At 44.1% G+C, this 13,516-nt stretch overlaps 1 long non-coding RNA gene across 2 annotated transcripts in view; it reads left to right on the forward strand.

Annotated features, from left to right (window-relative positions):
- Positions 1-3,084: 3,084 nt before the first annotated feature.
- LOC128072569 (uncharacterized) overlaps positions 3,085-13,516 on the forward strand; it is a 39,908-nt gene continuing 29,476 nt past the window's right edge. Inside the window, exons 1-3 of one of the 2 annotated variants that reach the window (XR_008202356.1) lie at positions 7,101-7,199; positions 8,724-9,034; positions 12,501-12,614. This is a non-coding gene — a long non-coding RNA (uncharacterized LOC128072569). Of the gene's footprint in view, positions 3,460-7,100; positions 7,200-8,723; positions 9,035-12,500; positions 12,615-13,516 lie in introns of those variants that run through there. The other variant, XR_008202355.1, reaches the window with a different exon arrangement.

Genomic DNA, 13,516 nt, shown 5'->3' on the forward strand with positions numbered 1-13,516 from the left:
CATCACATTAATATTAAAGATCCATAGGCATTAGTGTTTAGGCAACATACCTTCTTCTCAGCTCCAAAAAAAAGATGTGGGATAATTGATCTGAACATGCTCCAAATGTGCATATGTCTTTATTTATGAATTCCAATGTGGATTGTTTGGGAGGAAAAGAAAGAATAAGGAAAAGCAGGCAGAAATGTCGATACTTCTCATCTCCCTGGCCATTTATGTGAAGAATGGTTATAATCCCCTGAAAATGAGTTGTGAAAGCTAACAGCGTGTTAATAACATGTGTTACAAACGCAAAATCCCTTTAGTTGGTATTTCGTATTTATACCTTTTCCTCTTTCTTAGATGAGGAGCTCCTGTTGGTGGGAGCGCCTGCCACTGGTTTTGGGCAGGATGGTGGCCCCTTTGGCTCCTCTTCCTGCAGTTGGTGTGAAACTACATCCCAGCTTCGCTCTGCTGAAGAAGAAGTGGCCCTTGCAGCACCCAGAGCACTGTCTCTTGTGGGCTGTCCAGGGCTGCTGGGGTGACCCATCCCAGACTTGGAGGTGACAGTGGCCGTGCTGTGGCCTGGTTGCATCCCCAAGACCGTGTACAATTGCCAGCCAGCAATTATGTGAAATAGTAGGGAAGCTTTTTCCTTACTGAGTTTTTTATTGTGTTCAGCTTCTCACAGTAGGGGAAAACAAGCCTATAAAGGTGCCGCCAGCTTTTTTCAAGTTCTGCACGTGGCATGGCCCTCCTTGTTTTAACACCCTGGTGAGGGGTGTCAGCACAGCCCGAGCGGACACGGTATGGCCCAATTTCCTGCAGAGCACGGCGAAGGCCACAGATATCAGCTTCAAAGGTAAACAATTACCTTTTATTATCACACATGGCTTTAGCTCCACCAGTTTCGAATAGCACATAATCACGAGTCTGTGATAACATTTACTCCTGATGAGAGAAAATTTACCAAGTACTAAATTGCTGCTGAGATGACGGGAACACGAGCCAGGCAGGAATTAGCTCCGATGATGAGTCAGCAGACGTTAATGTCTTGCACCATGCTGGATGCATCTGCCGAGCCGTCCAGTGTTGAATCATCTTAAATATTTCTGTCTTACTGCCCCTCCAGGAAGAAGCATCGGAGAACTTTTGTCTGTCTGTGTTATATATGCATAAGCTATTTTAAAATAAATATATGCAGGCATATAACAAGTATATGCGTTTAGGTAGGTAGGTAATTTTCAGCTACGGGAAGGATGAGCAGCCAGCAACTATTTAAAGTAAAACATGCATGGAAATGCTAATAGCAATTGCCTACACTTGGGGTTTGGAAAATGATAGCTTTGCTCAGCTGTGGCTTTGATGAGCCTGGGAGGGTGACCTGGCATCCATGCCACGCACACTGGGCCTCCACAGAGCCCAAGTGAGAGCTGCAGGTTTGCATGGTGCTCTGTGTGTCAGAAATGATTCCCTCCTGAACCAATGAGACAGCTGCAGAGTGCTGTGCTCAAGTATATCACCTCTTCAACTTTTTCCCCTTTTTCCCCATACACCCAGAATGTCAGTGTTGGATAAATGTAGTATCTAGATCCAGTCAAGAACATCAGATGAATTCGATGGAGAGGGGCAAATAACTTTTTAAATGAGATTCTTTTTCTCTGAGGGCCCGCAGTTGGACCATCATATGCTGCCCTTGTTCTGTGGAGGATGTTCAGCAGATGCAAGGCGTGCCATGTAACTGGGGATGCAGACGGGCTTTACTCTGGGCAACACAGCTGTTGCACAAAGGAAGATGTGAAGCTTTTATTTAGTAAATTGTGTTGTATTCTGCTTCATTTATTGTGGCAAAGCAAATCAAGTTGTTCTAAAGCGCATTGTCTATTCTGGCCTTAATGTGTATATATCATTAACCAACTGTATGCATGTGAGAACTGCAGTAATTTAATGCACACCATGCAGAACTGCTTTTCTGTTTTGAAACTCTGACTCTCTGAGGTACGGAGGTCAAAAGTTAATTCTAGTGAGAAATGTGAGAGTTGTCTGTGTTTGCCAAAAGATTGTTGTTTCAGGCATTCTGCAGTCTGAGTCTCACCACTCCAACTCATGTTTTTAAAATTTTCCCACCTCTCCCTAAGATTCAGATGCAATTTTAAAAAAAAGCCAACAAAACAAAACTCATTAAAAAAAAAAAAAAAAAAAAAAGCAGCAAAACCAGCCAGTGTTTTAGAAAGCTTGGTGAGGACAGTGCTTGGCTTTGCATTTGGGGGTGGGAAGCACAAACTGACTGCATGGGACGGTGGACTGGTACAGCCTCCCAGTGCCCATCATCCCTCTCCTGCTCTTCTCCTCACTGCCACTGACCCGGGGCTCAGCCTCTGGTCAAAGTGAGCTGGTGGCCATCTGCCATCTGATGGAGGTGCTTCCACTCACCTCCCCTTTTTCCTGGGGTGGGTGCGGGTCCTTGCTGGTCTGAAGACTTCAGGATTTCTGAATGTTTTAGGTGCTTAAAATAGCTCGAAGGAAACAATGTGAACATCCTCTGCTCTGTGAGTTTTGCACTCCAACACTGTGTTTTTCAAAAATTCACACTTGTGACTCTTTTTGAGATTCTCTAAAGTAACAGCTTAGTATTTAATGAACATTAAAGGGGAATTAAATTAATCTAAACAGTAGCTTGGTTTCAGGCTTCTCAGTAGTGGCTGCTCAAAAGTAAGGCAATGTTTTTAGACCAAATAAGAAATCCATCCTTTGAGGATTGGTTTATAGTCCTCCAAAATTTTCCACGGGGTTAATAACCAAGAGAAACGTCCTGGCGGAATGATGGCATTCCTGCTACTGCCCTGCCGTTAGCACGGTGCGTCAGGAGGTTTTGAGTCAGTTGCAGAATTTTTCTTGTACAGCTGAAGGTGACACATCTCCAAACCTAATTGTAAATCTTTCTCCCATTTTTCTTTGCATCCTGAGATTCTTGGGCACAGCGATTAACTCTTGTTGAAGCACAAAATGAAGACTGGAAGTGCCAGAACCTTTTAGTCAGTGATTTCCAAAAACTATGGAATTTCCTGCCCAGCTACATCAGCTCAGCCAACAACTTGTAATTGCTAAAAACAGCCTGTTGATTTTCCTCCCAAGTGCTTCAGCTGGCCTGGCTGAGCTTTTCACTTTTCCACTGTCTTGAGATGTTTCTCTCATTGTGCACTACGCTGTATTTTTATGGTCAACATATCCTATAGCAAACAATTTCAGGCTGATGGCGGAAGGGAGATTGGATTCCGATCGGAGATCTGAGCCCGGGACGGGGAGCCAGGAACGCCTCAGTTCCTGGACCAGATCTGCCACTAAATCAGGAATCCACATAAAGCAAAGCCACATGACGAGCGACTGCAGGATGATTTGATTTTCTGTGCAGAGGAGGAAGCGAGTGTTTGAACGGGCCCTTGCCTTGGCGCACCGCTGCAACCGGAGCCGCCATTACAGGTGGGCCGTGAGCTGGGGCAGGTCCCGGGGCACGGGGCTGCGACTGGGACGGCTGCTGTCCGGATGGGGACTGCGAGCGCTCACTGGGGCGGTGCTCAGGCTGGCGTCTTGGTAGCGAATGCAAATAAATTAGCTAAATGCGCCCGTATGAAATTTTCCTGCTGAAAAATTCATTCTATAAAAACATTTATACTGTATTCTTTATTGTCAGCTAATCCTGCCCAAACTCATTAAATGGCAGTGTGTGGGTTACTTGCTGTCAGTGAAATTATCAAAGGCATTTTTCAGCTGGTGCACCGGGAAAGCATGTGCTTCAATGCCAACTAAAACAATAACGAGGAAATGTTATGATCAGACTTGACCAAATGACCTTTCCCATTTTAGATTAGTTCTTAATTTCAGCACAAGGGTCATCCTGTGAGAATACTCACAATAAGTCACTGCTCACCTCTCACATGAAAAAGAAGTGACTTATTAGAAATCTCACTGTACTCATTGCAGTTAATGAGATGTGGAAAGCTTTGTAATTTGATTTGCTGGACCATATGCTGTAAAGGGATACTGCTGATTTCATTCCTCCACATTTAATTTAAGCAGTATGCAATGGCTTCTTCGTATGGCTACTTATATAATAAAAATTAACTTGAAGTATAAAAAAAATACGCCATTGTGGGGTTTATTACTCTGTGGTTGAGTTTCAAGTGTTTTTCATTGAAACATCTGTAAGTAATGTGTAGGTCTAATTTTAAATCCTGGCAAATATTTTCCATTTAACATTTGGTTTTTACTGACAGGCTTGGAGTGGAGGTTTTCAGAGCTTGTCAGTAACAGATACGCGTTTTCAAAGATAAACATTTTTTTAATTGAAGATAACTGTAATTCAATGCTCACTTTTCCGATCCATCCTGTGTTCCAGCAGCTGCCAACAGCAGTGCAGATGCTCGTCCCCTTTCCTTCAGACCCCTGCAGCGGCCAGTCCATTCCTGTGTGGTGTCAGGGGCTCGTCTTCACTGGCAGACTTGGGCCCATGGGGTGATGGTGGGGCCAGCAGGGGCATCATCTGATCCCTTCTGGATGCCCTGTGTGGGGCATTTCGCTCCAGAAGGTGGATGTGTGCTTGGTGCAGGGTGGAGCTTGGCAGGGCCTGGACCACAGTGGCTCACCGTCAAGGCTGTATTTCAGATTATTTGATTTTCGGCTGCAGACAAAATGAAACAGCTTGAACAGACAGGCTGGGCTGTGCTGCCTGTAAACTTGGAGACTGGGCTGCATGGTTGGTGTGCGCTGCCCTGCCCTGAATGGTCTCCTGGTGGCAGTGCTTCATGAGAGGGGCAGCAGACAGGATGGACATACTGGTGTGAAGGGCCTGACTGAAAAATGACTGAAAAAAAAGGGCCTGACTGAAAAATGGACACCAAAATTGTTGTCAAAGGAAGCATTGGAAAGCTGAGAATGCCAGACACTCACTGTTTTCAACCGAAAACAATGTTGTGGTATTGTTTGCAGTTATGGTTGAGGTGTCCGTTGGCTCTGAGCAGAGGACTGCATGTGTTCTAACCTGTTGGTTAAATCTGACACCAAGCCAAGAAGTTCTGTTTGGAGAAGTGTGGTGGAATGTGATGAGGGAGCTGGGAAGTCTGCGGCCGTGCTGTGGCAGGGCAGGGGGGTGGAGGTGGCCGTGCTGTGAGGTGGGTGGGCAAGAGGGGTTGGTGCCAGGCAGGCTGCTGCTGTGCTGCATCTCCTACCATGCGAGCTCTGCTGGTCTCTCACTGCATTTTAAAAAGTTGAATTCTGCTTCTATTGAGGAATAATAATAGTGAATTATTTCCCTTCAACCAGTATTGTCGTTTTGTTGAACCCTGAACTGCAGCTGCAGAAAATTAGGCCTGGGAGCAGAGGGATGAGCAGTGGTGGGGAGGGCTGAAGGATGCCAGCAAAGGCACTCTTTCTTTACTACTAAAGAAAGCCCATTTCTTTTTGATTTGAAGACTGCCTTTAATGCTTGGTGAATGAACATGGTTTTGGTTCAGCTGCTGTACCAAAGACAAAGGCTCAAGTCAGCTCTTTGGGAGCCTGAGGTCCGAGCCTGCCTTGGGTCAACCATGGCCCTTTGTGCATGGAGCTACAGATTAAAAAAAAATAACAGCAAAATCGGGCTTCATTTTTAACATGTTCCTGTTTTCTTTCATCAGAAGTTTTGAAATGCTTCACAGGAGGTTGTTGATAGTCATAATCTCAACCATCGTGATTTCTCATAAGCATTGAGAAAAACTGCAGCTTTACTGAATATAGAGTCTGTTTTAAATGGCGGGTGGTTCACTTCTTTTTAATAGGAGTTCAAGCACAGAGGCAAGTAAAACCTAATGAAAGTGCCTAGAAGATTTTGTTTTGATACCTCGCAGCAGCCCTTGGTTATACTGAAGGGGGAAAAGATTTCTTTATAGCCAGGCCTGCAGAAGCCAGAAATTTAATCTTTCTATACAACTTATTTTATTGCATTTTTAATTTTCTCTTGCATTAATATGACCCTTTTCTATAGCTTTTGACGCCTGGTGCTTAATTACTTATCATTAGCAGTGTACATGGGGGCCTTCCTGCATATTTAGAAATGTGATCATTAGTACATGGGAAGACAAAGACTTCTTTAAGACCGTCATTAGTTATTCTGTTTTCATAGAAATGTTCATTAGAGAAACTACCCACCTGGTTAAATAATTATAATTAAGAATTGGTAATCTCCTTTGCATTTTTAACTCAATCTTCGGGATATGTGTGCATAACTAAAGGAGCCTTGTTTGGCCATCATACTATCTTTTCTTTTCAATTTGAATTGTCAAGCAGGTTTAAATGCTGTGTTTTGAAACCATATACCCTAGGAATGATTTATGGAAATATAGGTTATTAACAAGAAAAAGAAAGAAAGAAATCAACCCAGCAATTATCTCTGAATTCATTAACTGTGCACTGGCAGTGAGAGGCTGTATAAGCCATTTACTGTAATGCGTGGTATGGAGAAAAAAAAAATGTCACCGGGGCCTGATTTCTCTGCCCCATCGGCGGTTCTCACTGCAGACACCCAGCCTGCTGGGCTACGCTTCCGGAAGGGGGTGATTTCCATTTTCTGATGGGGTATTGCTTGGAAATGCTGACAGTGAGTGCAGTTGTGTTGGTTATCCTGCTCGCGGCCATCATGGGGAGCTGGTGGGAAACCCTCCCCAAAGAGGGGAGTGTGCACCCATCCACTGTGAGGCTGTGGGGAAGGGAGCATGGGCACAGGGAGGGCTCGCCCCCATTGAGCCACAGGGATGGAAGAGCTTGTCAGTGGCATAAATATCATCTGTAAACAATTAAGCAGCTACTGCTCATTCAGGGCAGTTTTGAGAAGCAAAGGAAGTCTGCAATCAGTTATATCTCCAATTACCATAAAAATATATTAGCCATTCATTCATTTATTAATGATTCATCAGTTAACCACACATAATGAGCAAATAATTAGCAATGCTGTACGGTTGCCAAAATTGAAGAAGTGTTGGCATTTTAAAGATGAAAGGTTGCATTTATGTAAAAAGTCGGGTGGTGATAAAGTTAATGCAGAAGATAATTATAAAAGTGGCTGTCCTATTTTAGAGGCTGAGGTCCCGCAAAACTTGCCTAATTGAACTGAAATTAATATTCTTCAAAAGCACGCATGTTACGGCATACTGGCTGCTGAATTTACTCGGAGATCTCCCTTCAGTAAGGTACGTCGCACAATACAAGTTAATAAAATGCCAGACAGCAAGACTGCCTTCTTTGTTTGCTTGGTTCAGGGCCTTGTGGAAAACAATAAATTGCATTCATGTCAGCCGAGGCCCATCCCTTTGCTAATTACTGTTTGGTGCTGAAATGACTTCTGTGAAATTGGGAGCATGAAGAAACACACAGCCGTACAAGGGAGGCTTTTCAGACTACAGCAGTAAATGTGAGATAGGCCTTAGGCGCACAGATGTTAAAACAGTGAATTCCCCTACAGATTACACTAATGGAAACCCTGTCAGGGTAAGTCAAATCCGGGGTCTGCGGTCAAAATCTAATTAACGTTCCTGTACTTAAAAAGAATATGAATGCCTGGAGGTGAGGAAGAATGTATAAGAAACTTGCTTGTTTGTAAAACTGCTTGTGTGAAGGACCAGCAGCACCGAACCTGTCGGTATGAAGCAGCACCTGTAGCCAAGCTGCTCTTGCCACGTAATGCAGCACCGTGGGGCTCAGCCCCTGTGCACAACGTGGCTGTTAGTGGCCATGTCTGTCCCTGGTGGGCACTCTTTGGCATCTCAAAACGCTCCCTTTGTTTGGCACAGTCAAGGTCCCTGTTTGGAGAGTACTCCTAGCTGAAGCTGTAAGACGGGGCCAGCGTCTCTTTGTGTGAGAAATCGGGCTGCTCCACGTAGGCTGGGCTTGAGGACACTACTGGGGCTCTTGCAGCGCTTTCACAGCTGCACTGTGCATGGCCTGTGCAATAGCAGAGGAAATTAATTTATAATGCAACAATCTCTTCGTTTTCTCAGCACAAAAATTCCCCAAAATACTTAAAATAACACTCAAAGTGGGACAGACCTTAAATTTTGAATAAATGAAACCCTAATCCAGTGTGTTCTGAAACAAGCTTGTTATTAAAGAAATAAATTTGAAACAGCAAGTGGTTGGAGAATTTTGGATTTAATTATTTAAATCTACTTAAGATAACTATCTAGCACTGTGTTTGGGTTTCCTGTTGAGAGCATGTTTTCCAGGAAAGGAATCCCACCCAGTGCCTGGCCAGTGTTAACTTCCTTCTGCAACAGTATTTTCAGTAGCAGAGACAAATAATTAATATTATAATAAGGCAAAGCATTGTATGTTTATGTAGTGATATTAATTTCCTTGACATGTTCTGCCATGAAAGCTGCATGGAGCTATGTGTGGAGTGGAGGCACTGATGTGCTCCTCGGCTAAGTGATACAGCCATTTAGCTGTGCTCCTTAGGTACCTGAGAGGGAAAGTCCCTCTGCAGAGCTGCAGTACCAGTGCAATTGTTAACACCTAGCTTGGGATATTATATGTGGCCATTGAATAGATAAATGTTGAGTATTGGATTTTGCTCATTGGGGTTGTTGTGCACATGAAGAGTTATACCCGTGGATGTGCGTTTTGCTCAAAATCTATGATGTCGTGTTTAGGATGCAAGATTGCTTCCAAGCATGGCATAGATAAAGAAGGCAACAAATCTGCTTCTTCTTTCACAGGACCGCAACAGGAGCTTGCTGGATCTTGGCTCTCTATTTAGAGTGAGAGGAATTGAGGATGCCCCTGTTCTGTGCAAGGCCTAGGAGAGGGACGAGAAACAAGGAGGAGTTGCCTGTCTCCAGCCACAGCACAGGCACAGGGGACGGAGGTGCACCCAAAAGCCACTGTGGCGCAGCTGACTTCCTCCACAGCCAGAAGTGGTGGGAGAGAACTCTGGTGCTGAGTCACGTTTCCTTCCTTTGGGCTCATGCTGGGATGGATGGACCTGCCTGCACTGTGCCAGCAAGGCTTCACTGCGTGGCTTCTCTGGGTGAGTGTGCTGTATGTATGCTATGAATAACATGGATGGTATTTTTGTGTTTGCATGTCCTCACAAGCGAGTTAGCTCTGAGTTCTAAAATACACAACATGCGTGAGGATGGTGTTTGAGACCAAAACCTAAAGGTCTGCCCTGTTCTCCACATTCAGGCACACACACTGGCTTAGCATATGGTTATTAGCAGTTCTTCCTTTTATAAGTCATTTTATATTTTAAAGAAAAGATAGTCCTATAAATATTTTTTTCTTACAATGTAATGCCTATGGTTATGTGTAACATGAGGCAGATGCTGACTTAAAGCTTAGTTCTTGCTCAACAGATCTTTCAGCCCACCAAAAGGGGTTGATTAGTGTCCCCCTGCTGAACCATTTTTTTCCTCTGTTGCTTTGACCCATTGATTTAATTAAGGTCTAATAAAGAGAGGGCTGAAAGATTGTTAAAAATCTTTTCTCTTTTTTTCATGGGTCTGACCTATGCTGGTCCGTTGGTGCGTTTTTGACTTCTATGTGCCCTCTTTAATATGTAAGCATAGTACCACAGAGCTTGTCTTCCTTAGAGGCAGTTGGCTTTTTTCCTCAATGGTAAATCAGATTTAGTTTTGGTTTTAACCAAAACAGTTGCTTTTCTGGAGACTTCTTATTTTAGTTAAGTAATAAAATATTGAAAGCAAGTCATGGTATCAAAAGGAAAGACCTCGGAAAGCTTAGCAGTGACCCTTTCCTTTTCTGCTTCCTTTCTCATCTTCCTCTTGCCAGCAGAGAAAATGAGAGAAATAAAAACTCTGGTTTTGCTTTCCAATTAAATAACAAGAATGAATGAAAGCTTACTAAAAGTCCTTGCTGTTTTTTCAGCTGACCCTATTTCTTATAACTTTGTGTCTTACGTAGGTCAGTGTTAGCGCTCAAGAACATGCTTCATGCTACTTGCCATAGTGGCATCCTCCTTTTTCCCTTTCCCTTTCCCCCTCCCACCAGCTCTGCACTCGTTACTCTGGGTTGAGAAGAGCTTTTCTCAGCATGCTAATTTTGCTTCTGAGCAGGCTCATCTGTATCCAGTAAAAGGGAGATTACCACCAATGTGGCCCCATTTCTCTGGAGAAGTCTCCAGTACCAGTGTTCCCTGCGCTTTTCAGTCATACTGAGACTGCGCTGACAGTCATCTTAAGAAAAAAGAATGCAGAAAAGACCAAGCTGCAACTTCAAGAAATGGTTCTGACATGCTTTCTGTGGCTTGAAAGAACAGCATTGCTATCAAGAGTGGCAATTTGTGACTGTGAGCCCTCCTAGACAGCCCTTGTGCTCGAGTTTCCATGCTGCAGCTCATTAGTAGAAGAGCTGCCTGCAGGGCTATGCAAGTTTGCAGAAAAGCAGGATGTGCACTGAAATAAAAACCTGGTTTGTGGGGCTGTGGTCCCGGAGCCGGCTGGGCGCTGGCACTTCAACCTGAAAGAGAATAAGCCACCTGGACGTTGGGACCACAGGGATGTGACACACCGCTTGCTGGGGGCCATCTCTGCCCTGTAAAGCACTAAAGCAGGTGTATAAATCCTCCTGTGTTCACTGGGATTTAGGCATCTGCTTAAAGTTAAGCACTTGTTTAGAGAGTTTCCTGAAGGAAAGCCTGACAATTGTGCCCAAGAGTAACTTTGAAATTAGTTTTAATTTGCTCATCATAACCAGCTGTCATGAGGCTGTGTAAAAAAGCTGATTGTGGAGAGATGAAAGACTTACCAGGCCCCCAGCTTTGGTGTCAGCGCCTTGCCCAACACCCAGCCGGCTCCAGGATGCGCCTTCCAGCCCCAGCCTTGCTTGGGACGTGCTGTGCTCTGCTTGGCCCTTCCTGCAGGGAAAGCACCCAGGTGCTGCCCATCTGCAGCAACCTCTGCGGGCAGTGGTGGAGGGAGGGAAGGTCCTTTCTCTATTTAGTTAGAGAGTGCAAAGTGAAGGAGGGCAGAGCAAGCAAGGAGGGTAAGAGCTCTGTGTTCAGGCTAAAGGTTCAGCCAGACTTCCTGCTTGAAACACAGCCAGTGCCACATCCATTTGTGTCACCTGAGTCAGAAACTTTAAAGGCCCCTTGCTTTTCTTTCTCACAACAAATTTGGAGGCTAAACTTAAAAATGCAGCAATCAAAGGAAAAATACCCAACAACCCTGACTGCTGCTTAGCTCTGTATGTGTACATGGTTTACATGTGTCACTTGAGGCAAGCAGGACTCTGTCCGTGTAGCTTGGAGATATCTTACTTTTTGATAAAATACATGGTGAATTTGTCAGTGGATTATAGCACCATTGTCTGGCTCTCAGAAAAACTACATTTTCAGTAAAGATATTTTAAAGCTTTTTTTTTGTACAGTCCCTAGGTAATTAATCTGAAGCACACGCACATTTCCATGTATCACTGTGCTGGAGAAGTGGTGGCTGATGTAGTAGCTAAGGTCAGGTAGGAACCAGCCATGCATTTAGTCTCTTTTCCAGTGCTTCACTCCGAATTCCCCCAAATCTAAATTAATCTTCCAGAAATGTATAGGAGATTTGGTTTATGATGGGAAAAAAGAGCTTTGCATTATTAGCGTATCCTATCGGTCTTCCCTCAGCATGACTTTCTGTAGAAAACTTTTGCTGTGATAAAGCACAGAGCCACAACTGCTTCTGCATCTTAAAGCAGATGCCAGTTACATGGGATGCTGTGCAGGGGCATGGGTTATCTCAGAGCAGTCCCTCAGTCCCTTTGGGGTATTCCTTCAAGGTGGAATGGTGCTCAGCCCTGCACTGCTAGGAGTCAGGGGCACGCTGGTGAGAAGGGCCCAAGCACACTGGGCACAGCTGGGTGTGAACATGGCTGTGCTGCCTGTGCCCTGCCACAGCACTGCTGTGCTGTGATCCCTGCCCCAAAAATCCCCACTCTGGGCTGTGGCTTCCCTTCTCCGCCACCCGAAGCCGCTCCCTCCCTTGCAGTTTTCATTCCTTTCCTCCTTGCCAAGAACGCTGACTCCAGCCTGATCTGAAAGTTAATTTTAACAAATAACATCTTGGGCCGAGCCAAGTTAGGATCTGGAGATAGGACACACTGCGGGAAGGGAGCGGGGCTGGGGCTGTAAGAGAGCGTGAACACTCAGTCTTGTAATATGTGTGAGAGCTGATGCTCTCTGAGCAATCGAGTGCTTATTATTATTTCTCTTGGATAGGTCACCTGGGAATGGAGGAATTTTTCATTTTAAATTAAAAAGAAATCTTTTATAATGCTCATTTCTGAAAGGAAAAAGAAGAAAAGCCACCTCATCATGGAAGCAATTAGATGGAGGACACATTGGAAGGAGTGACTAGTTGTTAATTTTTGAGCTGTTGACCCTGACAGAGGGATTTTTTTGACAGTTTTTTTTTTGAGGTGTCTTTCATATGCCTACAGTCCGTGGTTACTTCTCATTCAATAGCAATTACCGTATATCCATTTTGTGCTAGGGACTGCTCGAGGTGGATGCAGTGGTCCCTGTCAGATGTGTGCCAAATTGAAATGCCAGCAGCTGTGTGAGCAGCGGGATAATCGTATCTGCTGCTTCTTTCTTCCAAGTCCTGGTAAGTGTTTTAGGGAGTAACTTCCCCTTGCCTTGACACGAGCTGAAAATGCAGCCTCTGTTTTGCATTGCAGATCCCAAGTCAGCCGTGTCAAGGTTTGACCAAGAATCAAGGAGGATAATGGGTCAGATGTAATTAAGAGGCAAAACTACTGGTGATATAGCTGCACATTTTGGTTTCCTTTATTTCTGCCCATCAGATTACAAACCTCAGTCCCTTTACCTCTTTAAAAACCAAATATGTAATTGCAACCCCTGCCTAACTGCTCTATTTTATCAGATGGAACCCAACTAGCTAGACACCACAATAAAAAAAAAAAGCACATTGTACCTCAGAAAAATATGGGGCTGAAAACTCAGAAAAAAGACACAGTCTTGTTAAAATATGGATGTGGTCCAGTGATGGAATGAGTAGAGAAACTTGAATGGATTAGAGTCAAAAAACACTCTGCTTAATTCTTGGAGTTTTTTATTCGCCATTCAGCTTACATCAGTGTTAACATCTACAGAGAAATGCAGCCATTTACAATTTGCCGTTCAATGTGTTACTTTAATTAGTATGAAAATTAAAGGGCAACTATAGGCCAATGTGAATGATTATGGAAATACATGTGCATCACATGCAGTGCTCTCATTTAATTAATCGTCTTGTAAACTATATCGAGCACTTTAAGTCAGCTGCTGAGTATAACAACTCTATTTTAAATAACCGCTTAATACTTAACAGGATGTGGAGAAAACACTGTAGCACACGACCGCTTCTCAAGTTTCAGCGTCTGAGATTTTTTAAAGCTGACCCAAGTCAACCGAAGGAATGTTTAACACCCCGTGTCTGAACACAAGAAACTCTGTGATGTGCAGACATTCAATTACATTTTTTAAAAAGTGAGAAGCGTTTTGTAA

This window comes from Tympanuchus pallidicinctus, unplaced genomic scaffold (assembly GCF_026119805.1).
Source record: "Tympanuchus pallidicinctus isolate F22 unplaced genomic scaffold, pur_lepc_1.0 scaffold7, whole genome shotgun sequence".
NCBI lineage: Eukaryota > Metazoa > Chordata > Aves > Galliformes > Phasianidae > Tympanuchus > Tympanuchus pallidicinctus.